General features: G+C 43.9%; 1 pseudogene; it reads right to left on the minus strand.

Moving 5' to 3' along the window:
* Positions 1-657: 657 nt before the first annotated feature.
* LOC119544574 lies at positions 658-1,451 on the minus strand (annotated as a pseudogene).
* Between the last annotated feature and the right edge of the window lie 20,737 nt (positions 1,452-22,188).

The following is a 22,188-nucleotide window of genomic DNA, read 5'->3' on the forward strand; positions in this document are numbered from 1 at the left end:
AGTTACTAAGCACCTCAGTAGTCTCTTTTGTCTTTTTAATGTTTGTCTTGTGGAATCAACTGTTTGCACAATGAATGTGGGTCAAAACAAGTAAATACTATATAAAGTTGGCAGAAGTTTGTTTTTTTTTCCAGCTAAGAGCAATAAAAAACAGAATTTCTAATAAAACAGAGGATTTGAGTCAAAGTCATGCTCTAAAGTGTGAAATTGATGGCCCACAATCTCAAATATCTAAAAGTCCTGCAGAACGGAAGAGAGAGACATGAAATAGGGAAATGACTTATAGTCCATGCTAGCTAATTTAGGCAAAGGGAAAAACAAACCAACGCCAAATAGGCAGTTTATCAAAATATTCGATATGATGTAGCTTCCCACTTTCTGTCAAAAATGCTTGCTAATAAATGTATTAAGTTCTGGTCAAACTTAATCTGAATGCTTTTCTATTTACTAACATCTGAAATAGGAATGATTATACTTCTTACTGAAAAGCAGAAAATAAATGGGCTATGGAAGGAAAAAAAAAAAGTAGACAAATCCCTTGTCTACTTTTCAAGGGATTCAATCAGAGGTAAAACCTATATACAAGCATGCGGGATGCTCAAATAAGATAAAAACAAAAGGGCCATTTCATGTCATGACTGCTTGTTAGCTTTCCCTTCATCTTTTTCCCTGAGTCATTCTATACCCAGGATGAACCAAAACAAGGCCATAAAAATGACCACAATATTTGGCATCATGAATGTGATCTTCAAAGAACATGTTTCTTGTTTTGAAAAATGCCATTCCTGCAAGCAGTGAATCAGATCCTGCCTGATGTGGTCCATCCGTTCCAGCTCTAACTGCTTGGCAGCTTCCTGTAATCCACCTTTGAGATTTCTGCAGCTCTTCTTGTGAAACTTCACATCATAAATTACAGGAAAAAACAATCTAAGGATCTCAAAGAAGTCAAGTTCTTCAGGCAAGCTGAAATTGGTCAGGATTTTGATTAAATGGCCAAAGTCATAACCACTAGGAAATGATAACCATTTCACCCCTTCACAGAGGGGTATTCAAGATGCCACAAGAAGTTCTGCAATGTACTGGGTCTCGATTCCTTCCTCCTCATGTTTTTTAAAAGAGTCCTGGGCATACATGTCCTCCATCAAATTAAATTTAAAATGAAACTGCCACATTGAAGCTCCTGGAGGGTGTTCTCCTTTCTCATTTATAAATGCTGGTCCTAGCTGAATTATCTTTAAGAAGTCTACATCACACCTCAAGAGTTGGTACTGATAGTCAGAACTGCTCCTGAATTCTCCAATGAGACTTGCAAACGCACCTGGAAACTTGAGGTCCACAGCAGCATAATTATATTTTCAGATAACTTGATGAGTTTTCTTCATCTCTTCACCCAAGTAGCAAGCCCAAACTTCATAGATTCTTTGGCTATGATCTGGAGTTGCTGCTGGCATTGTGGGTGCACAAGGGAGACTAGATGCCAAGCATCAAAATGTTATATTTGATTGGAGATTTGTTTCATACAGTGCTTTATCCTTTATCTGTGCACTTGTGTCATTGAGCGCACACTCCTTCTCCATGGCAGTAGTGGTGTAGTAACCAGAACCCCATGGACACCTCTCTCCCTGCAAGGGGGAAAGGGGAGCTGGAGCTAACATTAATTTTTTAATATGGAAAATTTCAAACATACCAAGAATAGAGTAGTAATCCTCATGTCTTCATTAAGCATAACAAATCTCTTGTAATCCATCTCCTCGAGTATTGTAATTCAAATTCCATACGTCAAATTATTTCAACAATAAATAACTCCATATAGTACTTCTAACCCTTTTCTCAAGCATAGCCACAATATCCAAATCAATCTTTCAAATTAACAATTATTTCCTAATATCAAAATGTGTGCAGGTTTCCCTGATTGTCTCAAGAATGTCTTCTTATTGTTGATCAGTGTGAATCAGGATCCAAACTAGGTCCACTGGTTGCATTTGGTTGATATATCTCTTCTGCCTCTGTTAACCTTCCCTGTCCCTTTTTGGTGCTCTCCTCCTCTTTTGTTAAAGAAACCGGATCACGTATCCTGTAGGATTCCGTACTCAGGATTTGGTTCGTTGCTTCATCCTGCTGTCTTTTAAGATGTTAATCCACCTCTCATATTTCTTGCAAACTTGCAGTTAGATCCAGAGGCTCAATTTGTCCCTCTTCCCTTCCCTCTGGGCATTTCCTACTGCACCTCATCAGAAGGCACCTGGTGTCCGGGAGTCCTGCCTTTTCGATGGATGGGTCCGTGGACTCACGGTACCAGCCAGAACCATTTTGCATAATGCTCCTTACGGACCTTTCCCCTAAGGATTTCAGCACCCATGGATAGTCATCACCTATATTCATTATTTCATTAGGAGTTGCAAATGGTGCTTTTAAAATTCTATCAATCCTTTTGCATTTATTAGCTGGAGTTCTTTAATAAAGAGAGATTCTCCTTATCAAATATTAGTTACCCTAAAATGTAGTTTGTGCAGAAAAGGCAGAAAAATGCTTGATTTTTTCCTTTATTTATCAGTTTGTAGTCAAATGAATTGCTGCCCTAGCACCTACTAAGAGAACTGATGACTCTTTTTGGTATTATAAACTTATAGATTTAAAAAATCTTAACACCTACTTTACTAATTATTAGGAGGAAGATACAAGCAAGCAGTAGGAAAAAAAAGTAGCCTTATAGTATCATTCTTTGCAAGGGATCTGAGTCATCAAATGCAGTTTGTAAAAAAATTCCCTTTTACTGCACTGGGTCATGTTAAGTTTCAAAGTAACTGATGAGATCTAATGAAGTGTGCAGCACATGTTAGCACAAAGAAAGCAACTTAGCTTTTCTTTGGTGACTTCTTAGTGTATATATTTCATTATTCATTTATGTTGGATTTCATTCTTCAGCCATATGTGCCCCATAAATCCATAACCCCTGGTTTATTTGTAATATGCAACCTTGGCAGACCAGAAACTTCCTGCGAAAAATATTCTTGTATGAGGAATTCCCTGGGCATCTCTCTGCTGGGAAATCCTGTCAACATGTTTTCCAAATCTAGTCAAAGTCAAATCTAGTCAAAAGGAAGTCTAGTCAAAGTCAATGGTGCCTCTCCTGTCCCCAAGGAAGGGGTAGCAAGTTACAGAGCTACTGTCAACAATTCCCACAGTATCACACGAAAGTTGCACATCCAGACTTTGAGAAAGCTAAGTGTTTTGATCACCTCTGCTCCACCCCATTGGAGAAGGAGGGATTCACCCTAGTGCTATGGAATGGCTGAACATACAGCCCTCCGCAATGGACAGATGGGATTGGCAATGGTTTATCCCAGTCTGGGGAAAAAGGAAGCCATACGCCTTGCAGGGCCACATGGGAGATGTACTTGGAAGCAGAGTGAGATACCAGGAGCAGCAAGAGGTGGACATTGGAGTAACAAGAGGGTGAGGTGTCCCTGGTTCCCATGGGGAATAATTTGTGGTTTGGCAGGTTACTGAACCCACTACAGCAGGGATTGCATTTGGCCTATTTGATAGGGAGGGTTGTTTAGCTACGGGATATCATCTGCAGTAGCAGAGTGGGAAAAGGAACTCTTGGTTAGGGCATTTGAGGCCCTCTTGGTTTCAGATGTCAAGGCAGTATATAATATTACATTTCAGCTCCACTTCTTGTTAGCTGTGTGGTTTTGGTCAAGCTGTATAACCTCTGAAAGTCTCAGCAAATCATCTGGAATTAAAATCTGGTTAACAAAGTTGATGATGATTAAATGAGACCATCCTGGGAGATCACTTATCCAAAGGTTTTCAATAGCTGTAAAATGTGCAGGTACTAACCATCAAGATATACATTCAGTAAAGATCTAGCCATATTGGTTCAGATACTGTACTGGTTTGCTAAAGCTGCCAGAATGAAACATACGAGAAATGGATTGGCTTTTATAATGGGGATTTATTTGCTTACAAATTTACAGTTTTAAGGCTGTGAAAAATGTCCCAATTAAGGCACCGACAGGATGATACCTTCCCTGAAGTCTGGTTACTGGTGAGCTTGGGCTCCTCTGTCATGTGGCAAGGTACATGGTGACATCTGCTGGTCCTTCTCTCCTGGGTTTTGTTGCTTCTGCTTCTGGCTTCTCTGTCTGTGGCTTTTTCTCTAAACTTCCCTCTGGGCGTTTCTCTAAATTTCATCTCTTAGTGTCTATATGGCTTTTATCTTCTTATACAGGCTCCAGTAAGAGGACTGTAAACTGTCTTGAATGGGGTGAGTCACATCTCAATTGAAACAGCCTCATCCAAAGGGCCCACTCCCAGGAATGGATTTGCTTAAGAACACACTTTTTTTTTGGTCCATAATGCCTTCAAACTATCACAGATACACATAAACATAATTGTGTAAATTCAGTAGAAAGTTAGTTCTGTCTCTGTCTCTCTCTTTTTTATTTTAATTTTTTTAACCACAGATATATCCCATCCCCTGGAATACTGACTGTTACATAGCAGACACTCAGTTAACATTTTTGCATGTATGAATGAGTGAATGAATGAATTAATGAATGCATATAGCTTAGGCACCATGGCTTCATCCCTTTCTTCTGTGTTCCTCCCCAGGGATATGTACTAACTTAAAGTTGAATATGTATTATCACTTCAATACATACTTTTACGTTTTGCTATATATGTATGTTTCAATTTTTTCTTTTTTAGCAAAGTTTTGTTTTAGAATAATTTTAGATTTATTAAAAAGTTGCAAATGTAGTACCAAGAATTTCCACATACTCCACATCCAGTCATGGATGTTTTTAAACTCATGGGATTTATATATTTAATACATTTCAGCCCATTAGGGTGGTTATTCTCTTTGATGCATGAAATGTCCCATCCTCAGCTAGCGGGAGCCCTCTCAAGTTGGCTTCTGAGCCATTTTTGATTGGCATATTTATGAACTTAAAAAAAAAAAACCTTTTCAGATAGCACCTGGTGGCCAGCTGTTAATCAGAAGTGTGCTTTGTGGTCTTGGGTGGGGAAGAAGAGTCGACAGGAGGGAGATAGAAGACTTTAGAGTACCAAGAAGAAAGACTGAAGATGCTAATTCAATTTCAAGGGAAAAGGGTATTTTGTACAATATGCTCTGGAGTTCTGAACTTGGCCTGCATGGTGCCTGCTGGGATGAAGATTCTGTCTTTATTAACAGATCCCAGCAGGCTTTCTCCTTCCAGGCCACGGGATGTGAGGGCCTGCTGGGCTCAGCTCTGCCCACCGATGATTAAGCAGGCCCACCACTGATCTCCTCCGGAAACCACCAGCCTCAGGCTTTTGGGGATGATTAGAAGGGGCTGCAGAGTGCCAGGATGTCTCTGCTAGGCTGGAAAGAACTTCTGCAGTTCATCCAGCATCCAGAGAGAGTATGAATGACAGCGGAAGAGACCCTGGGCCTGTCTGCTCAGTGCCATCCTGCCTTCTGTGTGAAGGCCAAAGAGGAGGAGGCTGAGCTTGCAGGATGCCTGTCTACCAACGTGCCTTGTGTTGCTATTTTGCAATTGCTTTCTCCTTTGCTCCTCACAAGAACAACTGTTAAGTGTTCTTGTCTTAGTCTGTCAGGGCTGCTATAACAAATACTGCACCATGTGTTGGCTTGAAAACAGGAAACTCCCAGAGGTGTGTAGTGTTCTGCCACTGTCTTGCTGCAATCCTTGGAGCTCCCTGGCTTGCATCTCTGTCCCCCTGTCACACAATGTTCTCTCCCTCCTTGTGTTTGCCCTTCTGGTTTCCACTGACTTCTGGGTTCTGGATTCAGCCTTTTGGTTTCTTTTTATAAGACCTCCAGTGATATGAATTAAATCCCACTAGCATTCAGTTCCGTCACACCAAACAGCATCTTAGAAGATCCTTTCACAATGAGTTCACAGCTTAACTGACAATCTATCTTCAAAGGGTCCTATTTACAACTGGGTTCACACCCACAGGAGCACAAATGAAGTTTAGGAACATGTATGTCTTCTGTTGGAGTGCATGATTCGACCTGCCACACATCTGAATGGCCAAAGGTAAGTATAAGGGGTGAGAATGACACGGTTTCTGCTCTCAAGGAGCTGACAAGGAAAGGGTTAGGTATCACTGTCTATGCTGTCCATGATGAAGTGCTGCATGGGTGGTTGATAAGAGGATGAGACTAGACAGTTCTCCATTAGCGCTGGGCTGTGTGGTGGCACCAACAAATGCACTTGGAGGTTAGAGAAGGGAAGCATCGTGCCCATCATAATCAGCAGCACCAGAAACAGCACTCTTTGCTGGGCTGTGGTGTGTGCTCTCTGCTGGCTGGGCCGGGGAAGCACCTCCTGGCCCTCAGGACACACACAGCCCCTGCCTCTGTCCCACGTCATCAGTAACGGTGCCAGCAGAGATGCAAGACAGGAACAGCCATGGGTTGAAGACAGTTCCAGGCTGTGCTCATGGATGGAGAACAGAGCAGTGAGATGTCACGGCCAACAGGGGCTCTGGGGCCTGATGGACCCAAGTTCAATCCTCGGCGGCATGTGACCAGGGGCAGCCTTGATGTCCTCACTTTTAGATGGAAGTGGTCACCTTCTCTCTCAAGGTTGTTGTGAGAAGGCAATGAGAGCAGGTTTGAGCCTAGCTCAGAGCAGTTGCTCAGTCGTGGTGGCTGACATTAGTAGGGACATTTCTGAACACACTCGACAGTCATTGCCAGGCCCCTTTATGCGAAAGGCATTCCAATGGGGTGAGAACAGAGATGAAAAGTGAGTCCAGGCATATGGCTCAACCCCCTGAAAGACCACAGGGGAAGAGGAGAAAAGTCTGCACCCAATGCCAGCATGGGTCTAGGCTTTGGTGGATGCTGTGCCTCCAAGTATTTTAGGGGACCTGTAGGACCAGTGCCCTGGCTGATGCTGGTAAAGCCAAAAGGAGGAGAATCTGGTTGGCCTTTCCCAGAGAGGCAGAAGCTCACCGAGCATCTGAGGCTGATTCCCACCAACAATCCAACAGACCCCTCTGTGAGGTAGGCCTGGCAAGAGACGAGATCGACCAAGACTTTGCATCTAGGGACCTCCCTGTCTCTTTGGTGCAGCAGGACGCAGCCATATGGAAAGATAATTCATGTAAGATGGGATGCAATTAGGTGTCACCATGTGACAGTCAAAGAGGGCTTCCCAGGAGCAGGGACCCCAAGCTGCACCTCGAAGGACAGAATGGTGTGAAGGGGAGAGGAAAGGACATTCCAGAGAGGCAACATGAAAATGTATTGAACTGGGAATCAGGAGACCTTGGCTCCATCACTCACTGTCTGTGTGACCTTATTCAAGTCACTTAATCTCTCTGGGCTGTAGTTTCTTTATATACACTGGGCATGATAATTCTTTCACAGGGCTGTCCTCAGGATTAAATGAAGTTGCATTTATAAAACACCCTGGCCAGTGCCTGAGATATACTAAGCATCAAGAGATGTTAACTCCTTTGGCAAGCATGGAAGTGGAGCAGTGCTTGACTAAGATTCCAGAACAGGGGCCATGAAGGGGCTTCATATACTACATTTAGGATTTGTGTATTTGTTCTTTTTTTTCTGGAATGAGTGTTCATAGATTTATCAGAATCTCAAAACAGTCTGAAACCTGAAAAAGGTAAAGAGCCACTGATGTAGAGCTTTAGATTTTGCAAAGTATGTTTTGCTCATTATCTTGTTGGAATCCACAAGAGCCCCTCTTGCTACGGTCAAGTAGTCCTTATTATTACCATTCATGATTGACAGTGGGAGTGACAGTCTCAGGGAGAACAAGGACAGTAGTCATCTGCAAGGGCTTCTGTTGGCAGCTTCCCCAGCATCTTTCCCGTTTTCCCTCCCCAAGAGCTCCAGATTTCCATTGTGGACCCACATGCTTCCATGGAAATGAGCCCCTTATCCAGGTCATTGGTGGTGTGGTAGATTGAATCACATCACCCACAAAGACATGTTCAAATCCTAACCCCCGATCCTGTGGGTGTGGACTCATTTGTAAATAGGATCTTCAAAGATACTATTAGGATGAAGCCAAACTAGATCACTGTGTGTCTTAATCCACGTGTGACTAGAGTCCTTATAAGCAAAGGAAATTCAGTCAGTCAATAGAAGCCACAGGAAGAGAGAGGAGACAGATTGCCACATGGCAAGCCACCCCCAGAAAGCTACAGACTTTGGAGAAAGCATGGCTCTGATGTCACCTTGGTTTTGGACTTCTAGCCTCCAAAACTGTGAGAGGACAACCGAATTGCCCATATTTGTTATAGCGGCTCTTGATAACTAAGACAGGTGAGTTATAACCCAGGCCATGTTGGTCAGCGCTTTCCACCCCATTGACTACCTGACTGGCTCAGGCACGCATGTGTGACCAGAGGGTCCAATCAGAGGAAATCTCCCAATTTGTCATCGTGAATCCTTGGGGGACATCTGTGTCTTCCTGGCAGAGGTGATGCCTGGGGTTGCTATTTTGCTCCCTTAAGTGAAGCTGTTCTGAGAGGAAAGTTGACACAGAGCAGAGGGATGAGGGCAGAGCCAAATATTTACAGAGAAAAGCATTAACCTTCACCTGAAGCCCAAATTCACCTTAGAGTTTTTCAGTCACATGAATCAGTCAATTCCCTTCAGTAGGACAATTCAAGTTGAGATTTCTGTTACTTGCAGGCCCTCTAGCTGATGTAGATGTCTTGGCCAAGATCATACTGCACATGTTGGTGGAAGTGGGACATGAACCAGAGGTTCTCTGGCTTCTTTCAGCAACCAATTTGGCTCTCCCTTCCATGAGATTGTCACTACCCCTCCCGGGTTCTTGGGCAGGCCAGCTCAGGTGAGAAGTTCTTGTGAATTCACTCCCTGACTGGCCCAAACTGCTTTAAAATCATGGTTCTTAGGTGACCACTATCACAAATTCCAAGGGAAAACTTGCAGTCAGGCATCTGTGATCTGGTGAACTGGTCTACCCCTTCCAGGATGTCCTGATCTATCAAAGTCTAGATGAGGGACACCCAGGGCTGAGTGACGTTGCTGTTGCAACACTGAGCACCTACTATGGGCCTGTCTGTGCCAGGTGCTGGGATGCACTGGTAAATGAATCCTAATGAGTCCCTGCCTTGTGGGGCTTACAGAGGACAACTTTCTAAAGTTGGTGAACATGGAGAGGTGGGTGCAGGGTCTGGGCAGAGCCTGCTCATCAGACTGGGAGATGTGGCCTGGGGAATCTGCCAGGGCCTGGTGCCCAAGGACTCCATACTGTAGCAGAGATATATTGGTGGTCATGGGAAAGTTCTGCCCGAGTTCGCTGTGTGCGGCTAGGCTGTGTCCGGTTGCTGTGTGCTGTGGTGGACTGAGCATGGCAATGCTATGGGGAGGACACTGATCCACACTGTGGCTCTGCTATGCACCAGCAATTTGACCTTGGACAAGGGCTAAAGCTTGGCACCTCATTTTTCCATATAACAAATGTGTATGCTCACTTGATAATGTTCTTTGATTACTAAGGTAATGCACAGGAAGGCATGTTCTAGAAACTAGCGCATGCATAGGAGGTGCTCCATGGGTTGAAGTGTCACTTTCTATCTCTCCTTATAGCCCCATACCACCTGCCCCCACCATTCATCAAAAGTACAGACTACCACCCCCTCTCCAAACAATCTATGCTAAACACTATTTGGGAAGAAAATCAATATTTCCTGCATCACTTCTCCCCTTCATCACAAAGTTTCACCTCAAGAACCTATTTGTGGGCTCTGCATCTTTTGGAGTAAGGCTACCACAGGTTGCTGCTGATATTGAGCTGGCCGAGGAGGAGTGAGCTGGGCTGCCCTAAGCCTGGCACCGTGACTCCCATGGGAATGCTCTTCTGGGCTGCTCTGTGACTTGGGCAAGACACTTCACCACTCTGAGCCTCAGTTTACTTCTCTGGGAGATGGTCATGATTTATGCTTGCCGTGGGGAATTTAGGGACATGTTTTTTAGGCTTGGGAAGAGGTCAGTTTTTTTTCCCAGAGAAACAAACTAACTCGGTCAGGTCTGTGCTTCTTTTGCTGTGTTGTCTGTTTTCTTGGATGTCAATTCCTCTTCTCCCCATTTGGGATTGGTTAGGAGAAAAGTAACTTTGGGGAAAGGGCCAAAGGGATAGGTAGGGCCAGGCCAGGGTGGAGCTCAGTCACACTCAGTGACACTGAGGGGTCCAGCATGGCTTCTTAGTGTATGGAGGACTTCACCAGTTGGGTAAAAGAGCCACTTCTCTGGCGACTGGCTGCTCCCTCAGGGCCAGTGGTCAGCTGCAGCTTGGGCAGGTGCAGGCCCTGGAGAAGGCAGCTGACTCTGGCTCTCCTCACATCTCTATGTGTGTTCTCACTGTGGAAACTGAGGCAACCAAGCCTTCCATCCTCACCTCACAGTAGCGTTGTCATATCAAATGAGAGATGGGTAGACAAGGACCTTAAACATGCATTTCCTCCTCATCCCAGCCATCCAGGGTGTGTGGAGGTGGGAAGGCTCTGATCAGTTAGAAGGGAATCCACAGAGCAGATGGGGTGAGGCATGGGGGTGCTTATCTTTTTCCAAGGAGGGAGCCAATTACAATGACTTTCTGAGCTGGCTTCCCATTCCCCAGCCAAGGTGCACCCCCGCAAGTGGTGGCTTGAAGGATGTCACATCCTCCTTCTGCTTCTCACTGAGCTTTGCTCCAACTTCCTAAGCATCCCATGAGAAGGTGAGTGTGTCCTGAAGGAAAGTAGCTGCAAGGACCCTCCTGGGAGACTAGCCCAAAAGGAAACTGCTGCAGCCTGATGGAGTCAAGGGCTTGTCACCTTGTCACTTCCTCCAGATGGCTGGTTTGGGTGGCCTGTGCCTAGACACCTCTCTTCATTGCTTGTCACTCACAATTCAGCTAGGAGCCTGCAGTTGGCAAGCTCAGCTCCTGATGTCAGCCTCCAAAGTTTTCAATAACATGCTTAATCCATCATCTATTTATGTAATCTTATCTTGTCTCCACTTCCTACTATGGAAGATAAGCTTTTGGTACTCAAACATTGGGCCCTGCCTCCACCTCAATAGTGTTAAATCATCATTTTTGATTAAATCCTTATTCAGTGTCTTCACTACTCTGATTATGTAAATGGTGCTCAGAGCTGAAGTTACTTGTGTTCTTTGATTACATCTAATTTCTTGTGCCATGCTTCACTTTTTAAGGAGTAAATGATTGGCTCTTTTTAAAATTTACTTGATTAGTTTTTGATGTACCTGTGAATAACTTCTCATACCTGTGAGCAACCAAAAATCTCTCAATCTGGTATTAGGTAATGCTTTCAGTTCTTGGCAAACTTTCCTTCTGGAACCCTCCATCCTCATGCTTCCATCTGGATAGGATGCGCCAGGCCACCTACACAGCTGTCATCTGGGGACTTCCCCTCACTATCACTCTCTGCTCCCACCCTACCCTCAACTGTGCTCTCTTGAGTAACACAAGGGAGAAATGATGAGAAACTGCAAGTAGTGATTGGTTGAACACTCTACAACCTAGAGGAGGGGCCATTGAGGGTGGAGATGTTTCCACAGGTTTCCTCAGAAGATACAATCATGACAATCACAGACAGGGAAAGGGAGTGGTGAGAAAGAGCCAGCAACTAAACAAAGATGAATGGAAACCACTCAGGAGCCAGGCCTTGTGGAAAATGCTAAGCCTTTCCTGCATGCCTGGGGAACTTGGATTTAGCCTCAGCCAGGCAAGTGCAGACACAGCGTTCACCTCTTCTGTAGAGGGTTCTGAGGCATGGTTTGGAAGAGGTTTTCTTGGCGTCAGAGAGGCTGGAGAAGGGCCCTCTGGGAGATGGAGGGCTGGCACATGACTCTCCAGAGGGACTTCAAGAAGCCTGACTTCAGAGACATCCACCAGGAATGTGGGGGCAGGGCTGAGGCCCCGAGAAGCCAGGGACAGGTAGAGGAGAGAACAGTGCTCCTACACCTAGGAGGGGAGGGTGGGAAGCAGAAACAGATGGAAAGTTCAAAAAGTGAGTCCAGGGCTGTGCTTTGCAACAGCATCAGTACCAACTTTCATGGAGGGTTAGTGACATGCCAGGGACCAAGTGTGGCTCATTCAAGTCTCAACAATAACTCAAGGAAGTGCTGTGTATAATTATTCCCAGTTTTTCAATGATGAATGTGAGAATGGACTGGTTGGTGTCCTTCCCTCCACCACAGAGTTAAAAGCAGGATTGGATGGCAAGTCTGTGTGCTTCCAAATACAGGTCTCAATCCCCTGCCTTTGTGTTACCTGCTCTGCCCCTTGCAGCAGAAGAACGGGGTGGCTGGGTCACTGAGTGGCCTTTGGAGTGAGGGGGTGATGATGATAATAAAGAGTGGCATGAATAACACCACTGAATAGCTCCCACTTGCTAGGCACTCCCAGACCCTTCTGCACATCCTCACTTCCCTTTGTCCTTTCAGAAGAGAAGACTTAGTTGCTTGGTTAAGAGGCTGTTTTGCATAAAGCAAAATAAAAAATTCCCACCTGCCTACTGCCCAGGATCTGAGTTCAGGTCAAGTACTTATTCTTCAATGCTCACTCGAGGTTGTACCAAGACCCTATTAAAAATTCACCATAGAGTTACTCTTCAAAAGAATTCTGCCATGTGCACCATTGATGGCTTCCCTGCATGTACTTGCCAGCTTCTTTTTCCTAGGATGGGTCCAGTTTGGTTCAGGAAACTAACCCTCCTGGCCTCACTTTCCCAGGTATAGCCCTGCAGCTAGCACGCTGGGCTGTACATGGTCAGTCGCGTCAATCAGGAAAGTCCCATCCCTCTTCCCTGCCATTGGCTGAGGGAGCCATGTTTAAGCCAATCAGAGCATGGGATTCCTTGCTGGCTGTAATTGGTCCAGGAGTGGTCACATGGCCTCTATTGGCCCAATCAGACTGAAGTGAAAGATAGTTATTCCATTGTTAAAATTTTATTTTCTCTTCCCTTTACTGCTGATTAACAGTGGAAGCCTGTGATCTAGCCAAATGCTTCCAAACAGATACACGTATGGGGAAGGAGGGTGGTTCCTCTGAAGACTGGAAGATGTCTTCCCTTCAATTCCTACACATCTTGCTATGAATTTTCTAGAATACCCAGGCATTCATGTTTTGAGTTTCCCTATGCTCTACCGTGCTCAAGTTGGAGTAAGGTACACCTGAGGGTCCTGTTAGGGAGTCTCCCCTGAGTCTTGGGACTGTTTTCTCTCTGCTGCTTCTAAAGGGCCCACAACAAACACCATCCCTTTTACCAGGACCCTCCCACCAACTCAGCTGCAAGACAGGGCCCTTGAAAAATATGTCACAGGAGCTTTCTGACTTTGGGGAAATTGCTCATTTATTATGACATTGCAGAATAAAATATGATGGAAGAGGACAAAGGGGTTTGGCTCTGTGGTTCTTAACATCTCATTTCCTAAGTGACTTGATATATGCCTCTGTTGAGCTCTCCACTGGGAGAGTGATTCTATGTAGCTAGCTCCCCAGTTGGCTCCCTGGGTGGAGAGATGGATTGGCAGGGGTTCCATCTGAGCAAGCTTATCTGGGTATTTGTTTCTTCTGTTATATCTTCTTAGTGGAGGTTGGAGGGAATGGCAAGGGGGCTCACATTCTCACTCCATTGCCTCTTACTTCATTGATGTTAAGAGTGAACACTGGACCTGCCATTCACAGAGCTCCCGCCAACATCAATCAACTTTGCCTAATCAGAGGGAGAGCATTGAGTTCAAAATGAACCACCCAGGCCTTTCAAATCCAAGAGGAAAAGGCTATATTATTGATTAAATGATGCAGAAACAACTGGGTAACCATGTGAAAAAAAATAAAGCTGGATCCACAAATTTCACCTTACCATAAAAGAAATTCCAGATGAGTAAGGGTTTTAAATGGAAAAAAGATAGAACCATGAATTTAGAAAAAGAAACCAGGAGAACATCAATGTTAATAAATCTGTCTGCCCTGACAGATGGGTATATTTAAAATAATTATAAAATGCTATAACTGAGGCAAGAAAAATTAGAGAACTTAAGCATTCCAATGGCTGCTGTGGTGTCTTGGTGCTGTATCTACCTCAGAAAAACATGTTCTTAAACTTAATCCATTCCTGTGGGTGTAAACCCATTGTAAGTGGACCTTTGATGAGGTTACTTCAGGTAAGGTATGGCCCACCTCAATCCGGATGGGACTTAATTGTATTACTGGAGTCCTTTCTAAGGAGGATGAAATTCAGAGAGTGAGAGAGAGAGAGGGAGAGAGAGAGAGAGAGAGAGAGGGAGAGGGAGAGAGAAAGTCAGAAGAAACAGCCAGAAGCTGAACATCAACAGAACCTGGAAGAGAAAGGAGAGACCACGAGATGCCACCATGTGCATTGACATGGGGCAAGCTAAGGACGAAGGAGCACCAGAAGCCAGTCCAAGAAAGCCACAGTCTTTGGGAAGAAAACATTGCCTTGATGATGCCTTGATTTGGACTCTTTCCTAACCTCAAAACCATGAGCCCTTAAATTCCCATTGTTTAAGCTAACTCTTTGCATGGTATTTGCTTGAGTAGCCAAGGAAACTAAAACAGGCACTAAATAAATGGGAAGGGTAGTCACATACGTTTCTTCCCCCAAACACCCAAATCTAGATAATTTTACAGGTGAGATCTACCAAATTATCAATGAATAGATGTTTCTTATCCTATTCCAGTCATTCCACAAAGTAGAAAAGGAGATTAAGTTGCCTTAGCTCATAGTTTAACCACAGTTACAAAACTGTGTATAAACAGAACAAGAAAGTTATAGACTTGTTTCACATTCTTAGAATAGACATTAAAAAACTGTAACCAAATCCAATGTTCATTAGCAAGTAATTCAACATGCTCAAAGAAGGTGTATCTCAAGACTGCAAGGAAGGTAAAACATTAAAAAAAAAACACCTCTCAATGTAGTTATGTCCGTATATACCCCCAGTAATATGAATTAAGACCCACCCTAATTTAGTTTGACCACACCTTAGCATTAAATATTAAATATAACATCTTCAAAAGTTTCTGTTTACTAATGGATTCCCACATAGTAATCCCCATTAAGATTAAGAATGAGTCTTTGTTGGGTTACCTGATTCAGTCTACCTTAGTGTGCTCTCAGGACAAATGGCTAAGGCAGTGGGGGAAGCAGGGAAGAGAAGGGGAAGAAGCCAAGCCAGGATTTGATTTCAGGCAAAGTCCCCTGGAGGGTATCTTCAGCTGATCCCATAAGAGAACTTCACAACTTAATTTATGCCCCAGATCTATCCCAACTTGAAGCAAGATTGCTGGGTTTCCATATTCCTACATTCATCCTCATTGGCTAAGGGCCCAAGGCAGTTGTAAACTCTTGGCAGAGTGGTCTCCATCGAAAGGGGTCCGTCCTCTGAAAAAGACTTGCAGGTATGAATGATTGGAGGTGAAAACACAAAGCAGCTGGGGGAGGTGTGCACCGAAAAGGGAAGGTGGGGTTCTGGGTGGACCAATGACAGCATCTGCTACAGTGCTTGTGTCAATTCATGCTCCTACAAGCAATTGTGCCACATCCTTGTCAACACTTGATATGTCTGTTTTCAATTAAGTCATTCTGGTGGGACAACAGAAAGGGGCTTCCTTAACTTGATAGAGCTTATAAACCAAACCTACAGCAAATATCATACTGAGTGGAGAAATTTTAGATGCATCCCTTTTAAAATCCAGAACAAATGCCTTTCTCACTAGCAGGTTTTATGTGGTACTTTTATGTGATACAGGTAATTGTATCACCTGTAAAATTATCTAGATACAGTTTCCTGGAACTGTATGTACCCCAGGAAATCATGTTGTTAAAGCTAATCCATTCCTGTAGGTACAAACCTATTGTAGGTACATTTTCATGAAGTTACTTCAGTTAAGGCATGGCCGAGGGTGGATCTTAATCTTCTTACTGGAGTCCTTTATAAACAGGATGAAGAGGGAGGGAGGGAGGGGGAGAGAGAGAGAGAGAGAGTGAGAGAGAAAGAGAGAGCCACAGAAGCAAGAAGCTGAAAGCGATGAAACCCAGGAGGGAAGGGAAAAACCAGTAGATGCCACCGTGTGCCTTGCCATGTGGTAGATGAGCCAAGGGTTGCCTGCAGCAGGTTTTCAGGAGAAAAGCATTGCCCTGATGATGCCTTGATTTGAACATTTTTCTCAGCCTCAAAGCTGTAAGCTAATAAATTCCCATTGTTAAGCCAACCCATTTCATAGTACCTGTTTTCAGTAGCCTAGCAAACTAAAGCAGTACTGATGGTGCTCGAAAATGCTATAAGACAAGAAAAGGAATAAAAGAGATAAGAATTGGAAAGAGATAAAACATTATTTATTTATAGATGATTTTATACATAGAAACTCCAACAGAATCACTAAGAAACAATGAAATAAGAACAGTTGTCAGGGTTGCATTTACCAAAGACATCAGTGACCATCCCAAAATACAGTAGAAAATAAGATATCATTCAAGATAGTTAAAAAAGCTATAGACAGTTAAAAAGACTATAAAGTATCAAGGAATTGACAGATACTATACCAAATGCCAATAGAGAAAAATGTAAAACCTAATTAAAGGGCATAAAAACATTTGAATAAATGCTCAGGATTGAATAAGTTAATGTCATAAAGATGTTAATATTCTCTCCATTAATCTGTGAATTCAATAAAAACCCAACCAAAATTCTAGTTTGATATTCTGAGGACTTCAACAGAATTATTTTTAAATTATAGGGAAGATTAAATGTTCATAAATAGTTAAGATGATTTGGGGAAAGAAGAGCAAGGAGGAAGACTTGTCCTGCCAGATGTGAAGAGATATTACAATGTCATCATAATAAAAAGTGTGTGTTACTGGTGGAGGCACAGACAATAAACCAATGCTATAGAGGGGAAATTTTCAGGAACAAACCCATGCATATGTGGGATATACAGGACCCTGATATTTAATACACATAAAGCAACAAGTAGATACTGTTGGAAAAACCAGCTACCTTCCTTAACCCTTATACAAATGGGGAATCCAGTTATATTAAAGACCTAACTGTGAAAAGTGAAATGGTAAAGCTATAGAGGAAATCAAAGAAGAGAGTAACTATCACCAATGGGTCATGAAACAATTTCTTAAAAAGAACAGAATGCTTACAGAGAAGGAAATACAAATGCCTCTTAAGCTGAGAAAAAGACTGTCAATTTCAATCATGTTGAGAAAAATTCAAACTGGAACTATAATGAAATACGTTTTTTTTTTTTTCTCACCTATGAGGTTGGCAAAGATGCCAACACTCAATAAAGCTTAAGTTGCAGACAACAGAATTCACCTAGCTGGTTTAAGCAGTCAGTTTTAATGCAGGGAATTGAATGCTTACAAAATAGTTGGAAGGGCTGCAGGAGGAAAATCTGGATCAATTTCCCAGGAAAAACTCCCAGCCCTTAGAAGCACTCTGCCAGGATGGAGAAGGCTGTGGCCATGAAGCACATCCCCTTGTTATAATATGGAAGGCTGCCACTGTGGCTGCAGAAGTTGCTGAATCAGGGAATCATGTAGCAAATTAGGAAGCTGCCCCCTACAGCAGCCGGCTCTAGTACCCGCCCCTCTGTCATAATCTACTCCAGCCCAATGGATGCCTCATGCTTTGATTCTCTGCTGGTGGGACTCTGGATCAAACCAGTCTTGTGGCAGTGTGTCTGATTGGCAGAAACTAAATGATGTCCAGAGGCCAAGCCACTAGGGCATCTGGGAGGCAGTGTTTTAGTGCTCTAGCCTCGGTGTGCTGCAGTGGGGCAGGACTGATGTTGAACAAGCCAGTCAATGGGTCTGCCATTGCAAGTGGATGGGGAAGCAAGCACTCCATGCCCCACCTGAGGAGCTCCCTCTTGCACGTTGCGTGCACAGGGTGGACTGTGGGGTTGGGTATTTGCAAAGGGGCTGAGTTATCTCTTCCGATCCGTCTGTCCCAAATAGAGTGTTTTATGTTTGCACATAAATGTTGTGCTTGTGGAAATCTTCCAAAACGTCCTTTTCTTTGCCAGAGAGTTTGCTTTGCTTGCTTGCTCTGGAGCTTGGAGAGATGTGAGCAGTGAGAACTACGGTGTCACAGCAACTGCCAGTGCACACATACCTTTCCTTATGCTTTCTACTCCTCTTGGGAAAAAGTAACAGGAGTCCTGGGTTCTGGTCCAGACTCTGTTGCCTTTCCCCAGGGCAGGACTGACATTTCCCAGTCCCCATCTATAAAATGAGATGGTTGGCCTGGGCTGGTATTTTCGTATATTTTTTTAAGTCACAGAGTTCTGTGGTGGTGAATGGGATTTTAGGGACAATACTTACACAGAACATAAAAGCAGAACAGCCCTAGATGGGGTAAAGGGGGAGTAGGGTGTGGAGGGGGAGCCGTGTCTTTTCTGCCCCTGCAGAAACTCTGAGGAAGCTTTGCAGAGCTCACTTTGAAAACCATGGGAACTGCTGCTTTCCAAGTTGCCTTCAGGCTTTAGCTGTTGTTTAAACCTCTCTTGCAGTCAAGAATCCAAAGGCCGATTCCATCAGGGGCAGCAGCATAGAACATCCAGCCAAACAGATACACTAAAGAGCACACAGTTCCAAACATGCAGGTGGGAATTTGCTCTAAACCCTCAAGCACGGAAGCCATCAGTTTGTTTTATTTTCCTATATTGGATGAAATCGTCATGGTTGGAGATCCCTGCTTCTCTCCAGGGCTCCCATGACAGGTGTTTTTCCAGGAGCCTCTGAGGTCTGCACTGCTCCCCTGGCTCCCTGATCTGGGGTTTTGAGATGCCTGGTGAGGTTCTGCAGACAGCCCAGGCTACCAGGTCCTACCTGCAGCCAAATGGAGCAGCAGTGGGGGGTGTCTCTGCTCTTGTGGGAACCCCTGAACTCCATCCCCTTCTCCCCACCCCTCCAACCCCCCGATACACACACACCAGCCCCCACCCCACCACCCCAGCTTAGTCCCCTGCTTTAATGGGCCTGGGCTCTCCACATAAGTCAAGATAGAGGTTGTCTGCAGGGTTCCGGAAACTACTGATTTTTGGCTATTTAAAACTAAAAGGCTTTCAGGACCCTCAAGGTGAGAGAAGCTAGATGGTGGAGCTCCAAGAGGACTGGGGGGAAGGGAGGGATTGGGGTTGGAGAGGTGAATAGGGACGCCCAGGGATTCACATTTTCATTCTTCAAAATACCTCATAAGAGAAAATCTGATTGTACTATCCTGCTATATGTGCTTTATTTAAAGTTTGTACAATAAAGTGAAGTTCAATAATAAAACCAAAACCACCCATAACTCCACATCCAGGAAATAACCTACTGCCAACATTTTGGTGTGTTTCCTTCGAATTTTTTTCCTAAACATGTCTTTCCATCATTAAGATCATGCTTTGTAGGCACTTTGCAAAATTTTTTTCTCTGTCTTTTAAAAATAGTTAAAATCCCTCTTTTATCATTTTAGGGGTGTTCCCTGGGTTCTTCTAGTGTAGGTGCTGGGGATTCAGAGGGGAGTAATAACCCCACTGGCCTCCAGGGCTTGCAGTTGGGGGACAGGGGTGGGTGCTAGAGGGAGGGTGAGGAGCTGGGAATCAGTGGCCTAAGACTGGGGTTTGCAATCCCCAGTTAATGTCCCTCTTGAATTGAATGCAAAGTTTTGTGTGGGGGTATGTGCAATTTTTTTTCCTGAAGATTCCCAGCTTTCATCAAAATTTCAAAGGGACCCCAAAAGTTCAGAGCCACTGATTGATGTTCAGTGGAAGGCATGGATATGATGACCCAGGCCAAGAGGGACATGCTGGGGACATTTTGAGGGGCAGGTGGTAGAAAAGAAGACCAAAAAGGACTGTGAGAATGGCTGGTTGAAGAGGCAGGAGGCATTCGATGCTTCACCCCACATCTGGCATGAAAAGTGGGCCACGGGAGTGAAGGAAGCAGAAAATGTCAAGAAGAAATCAAATTAAACAAAGGACTGAAAGGCATTTGGATTCCGCCTGTGCTATTGCTTTTCCAAAGGGCATCCCACAGGGTCACGTGGCTTGTTGTGGATACCAACTCTGCTTGCCCTGGGGACTGACAAGTCTCATTTCTCACTGGTTGAGGACCCCATGTCCACCCCTGGGCTTGACCAGCAGAGGCTAGCCAGGACACTCAGTTTTGCAGCAAAGGCACCTGCCAATATTTCCCACAATGTTTTCAGGGCTTTTCAAAACAGGGTTACCTTAGCCACGGACTGCATCTGTCATCTGGAATCTTGTTCTGGGCCAAAAGACTGAGTGTCCCTTCTGGTCTGCAGTGAAGTAACTCTCTGCTAGTCACGCAGATAATCAAAGGAGCTGTCTCATCTTTCTTTTCGACTTTATGATGCTTGTAGGTCACCTTTGATCAGCCAGGGCTTGGGATCTGTGCCTTTCTTTGAATGTGTTGATAAATGCCCAGATTTAAAATGGGGCCTTGGAAAAACCTGCACAATAAATGCTTAATTCAAGCTGGGGCTCAGGCATCAAAATGTATGTACCCAGGCAGTGGAATATTTAATTGTCATGTTGCTGAATCGCTGGTGTGCATAGATGACGTATTTATTTGTGTCTATTAAAAAAAAAAAAAACTGACCCCAACCACCTTAAATTGATCTTTTAACCTCAGCCGAGAAGAGTGAAGATGGGTTGAGCAAAACCTCTGTGAGCTTCTGCAATTGTCCCTAAGGATAGTAAAGGGATCTATACAGCTCATACTGCCTTCTCAAAATGCACCTGTTTAGGGGTGAGGCTCAACTAATGAATGGGGAGAGAAATCTCACATGCTGGGGAAGCCTCAGCCACTGCTAAGTTGCTCAGATCACAAGTGCTGGAGCTTTGGACTGGTTCATGATTAGCCTTAATTACTAACCTTCTTTAATATTTCAGAGGGTCTATAATAAAAGGCCTGGTGCATTTAATTTGTCGTTATACAGTCAGAGATTGTTAAAGCTGAAAGATTCCTAGCTCATTGCGGATGGCTGGTGGTTCTGAAGCTTTCATCTTCTCCAGCATACATGAGAGATCCCACCCAGCTTGTCTTGGTCATGCAGGCACTGGAAGGCACTGATTCCTGTGGTTGAAGAGTGTAAGTGAGAAATGGGGAAGGGGCTGCTTGGGAGAAATAAAATCTCTAGGTTTGTGTATAGTTTGAAAAATTCTCCATTTAGGAGCTTCTAAACTTAAAAAAGAAATCATTTGGAATACATTCATCATTTATTTTAGGTATTCATTTATCTCAGTTTATAAACAAGCCATACACCAAAGACTTCTACCTTTTATTTTCATTATTAACCCCATCCCTGAATTCCAGACTCACAGTGGATGCATAATAGACATCTGAAGATTATATTGGCTGAAAATGGACTTGATTTCTTTCTCCCACTTCTTCAATCTAATTATCCCCAAGTTTTCATCATTGCAGGAGAGGGCACTCCAAGGCACACTGGAGACTGGAAAGATGGTGGTCTGTGATAGGTGGTGGGGAAACATTTGATGGTATCACTACCTGTGGTATCTTGCAAATGAGAAAATGTACCCAGTGAACTCATAGTTAAAGGTGAAGGGATTGCAAAACAGAATGGCAGTAGTGTATGTTATCTGCTGTTGGCTTAGAATAAAAGAGAATAGAGAGTCAAGAAATCTGGGGACTTAAATAGTTGGAAAAAACAACTGCTCCTCAATTCCAAACTACAAACAAATAACAACAAGAAATGCTTGCTCGAGAAGGCCAGTTAAAACTCAAACTTGTGGCCAGGACCAAATCAAGGGTTTGCTTGTCACACCCATTGCATAAAACCTCTGAATGGATAAGATGATCATCAACAGATCCTTTTAGTTCAAGAGAGACCTGAAATGAAAGAGAGACAGAGACAGAGAGAGACACAGAGAAGCATTTCTCTAGAACTGCAGCATGACAATGCACATGAAGTTGATTAGAATATAACAGGTAAGATGCTGACTGGGTTTCTGAGAGAGATGTTCCATCAAAGAAATCAAAAGTCTGGACTAAAATGGTTTGAGGCTGAGTCTTAAATAGATCATTGGATTCACTTCTTCCTACAGGAAAGAAATAGGATGAGATGCTCAGCCTTCAGAAAGGACAAATCCTCTA

This window comes from Choloepus didactylus, chromosome 9 (assembly GCF_015220235.1).
Source record: "Choloepus didactylus isolate mChoDid1 chromosome 9, mChoDid1.pri, whole genome shotgun sequence".
NCBI lineage: Eukaryota > Metazoa > Chordata > Mammalia > Pilosa > Megalonychidae > Choloepus > Choloepus didactylus.